This window comes from Rutidosis leptorrhynchoides, chromosome 11, assembly GCF_046630445.1.
Source record: "Rutidosis leptorrhynchoides isolate AG116_Rl617_1_P2 chromosome 11, CSIRO_AGI_Rlap_v1, whole genome shotgun sequence".
Taxonomy (NCBI): Eukaryota; Viridiplantae; Streptophyta; class Magnoliopsida; order Asterales; family Asteraceae; genus Rutidosis; species Rutidosis leptorrhynchoides.
The window spans coordinates 149,804,388-149,806,684 of NC_092343.1; the positions used below are offsets into that span (position 1 = coordinate 149,804,388).

At 34.7% G+C, this 2,297-nt stretch overlaps 1 non-coding gene across 1 annotated transcript; it reads left to right on the forward strand.

Annotated features, from left to right (window-relative positions):
- Positions 1-489: 489 nt before the first annotated feature.
- Positions 490-596, forward strand: LOC139879276 (small nucleolar RNA R71). The gene has a single exon (XR_011770127.1). It is a non-coding gene; the product is annotated as a small nucleolar RNA R71 (small nucleolar RNA).
- Positions 597-2,297: the final 1,701 nt, after the last annotated feature.

The window sequence follows — 2,297 nt, forward strand, 5'->3', positions numbered from 1 at the left end:
GAGTTATTGTTGGGTCCATTTGGATTGTAAAGAATGTTTTGATTTCGATTGAAGTTCAGCTTTGGCGGTTGATAATTATTTTGATAATTATTTCCCGGCCTTTGGTTCATATAGGAAACATTCTCTCGTTGTTCCATCGTTGGTTCAATGTGACAATCTTTCGTTAAGTGTGGTCCACCGCATTGCTCACAACTGATTCGTATTGCGTGAATATCTTTATTCATCTTTTCCATTCGTCTTTCGAAAGCATCTATTTTTGCGGAAACGGAATCAAAGTCATGGCTAGAATCGGCTCTAGCCGCTTTAGATGAACGAAAAATATCTTTTTCTTGATGCCACTCATGAGAGTGGGAGGCTGTGTTATCAATAATTTTGTAAGCTTCAGTTGCGGTTTTCTTCATAATTGAACCACCAGCTGTTATGTCGATGTTTTTCCGTGTAGCAACGTTGACACCTTGGTAGAATATTTGTACTATTTGATAAGTGTCTAAACCGTGTTGAGGACATCCTCTCAACATCCTTCCGAATCTTGTCCATGCCTCATATAATGTTTCATTTGGCTTTTGCGCGAACGTAACAATTTCTCCTTGAAGTCTCACGGCTTTGGATGCCGGAAAGAATTGTTTAAGAAATTTTTCAACTAAAACATCCCATGTGTCAATCGCCCCTTCAGGTAACGATTCTAACCAATCTTTGGCTTCTCCCTTTAAAGTCCAGGGAAACAACATGAGATAGATTTGTTCGTCTTCTACTTCTCGAATTTTGAATAGTGTACAGATCCTATTAAAGGTACGAAGATGTTCGTTTGGATCTTCATTCGGCGCACCACTGAATTGGCATTGATTAGTCACCATATGTAGAATTTGTCCTTTGATTTCATAATCTGGTGCATTAACGTTTGGATGAGTAATTGCGTGACCTTGGCCAGTGCGTTTAGCTCTCATTCGGTCTTCCATACTTAAAGGTTCCAGATTCTCCATAATTGAATTTGTTGAATCGGTATCACTAGATGATTCTGATTTAATGGGTCGTTCCTCAACAATCTCTGTTTGAATGATTGGTGGTTCCGGAGGAAAGTTTAATGGTTCAGGATCTACGAACCGTTCCTGAATATTCTCTGGATTCTCAATTGTGAGGTTGGGTTCAAAAAATGGATTATCGGAAATTTGAATTGGAGTACTTGGTCGACTGGATGACGATTCTAAAGAAAAATCAACGGCGACAATATTTGCTAAATGTCTTGATCTAGTTACAGGTGGTGAACGTACAAAAGGTGGTGAACGTCTTGCTCGGTGCATTCACTGAATATCCTATTAGTTTTTAAAAAGGAAAGGAAAATTATATAAGTTATCCAATCAATAGACTTTTCTGATTTTGCCCACGTTTCGAATAGCCAAAAGATGTAGCAGAGGGGCAGGATTCGTTTGGTCTCAATATAATTGAGTACTGTTTGGCTCCAATAACCCGGTCCACGTACAAATCCAACTATTACTACGAACCAGAAAATTTTGATGTCTATCAATTTAACCACTTAAAATAAATTTTCGTAATTTTAAGAAATTTAGAGAAGAAGTAGAAAAAAATCTAAGTCCTAAAAACTAGAATGGCGAGAAATAAGAGAGAAAAAGAGTGCGCGTCGAAAAGTGTCGAAAAATGAAAAAGACGAAGAGTGGTTTGTAAACACGCGGTTAATCCAACCTTATAACTATCACTATCTTAAAATTAAAACTACAAATAGAGATCACTAATTGGAATTGTAATTGATACATAGGTAAACGGCGTCGAAAGATAAATAAAAATAAGAAAGTAGCACGAAAAATGGCGTCGCAAAATTCTAAAGCGCCTAAAACTTAGTTTAAGGAATAAGCACTTAAGGGATTTTACGGCAATCCTAAAAAAATCTAGAAATAAAAATAACTATGGCAAAACTAATCTTAATACTAAAAATTGTAACTAGAGTGTTATTAAAAAAATACTTTAATAATTAGGTAGCAAAATTACATATTTCATTGGTCATGTCGTTATAAATATAAATGTGCCCGTTTTTTTTTTACTACGAAATAACTTTGTGTAATTAGTAAATTTGAGTGTGGGGAGACTTATTTACAATAAATAAAATAACTTGTATAAGGTTATTAGTAAAAATAACGACATGGTCATAATTATAAATGCGTTTGTCCACTTCCTTTATTAATTTAGCAAAATTACACTTGGCGGACTCATATCGTTTTTTTTTCTTTTAAAAAAAAACACGATTTTTTTACACAAATTTTTTTTTTTTTTTTTTTTTTACGTTT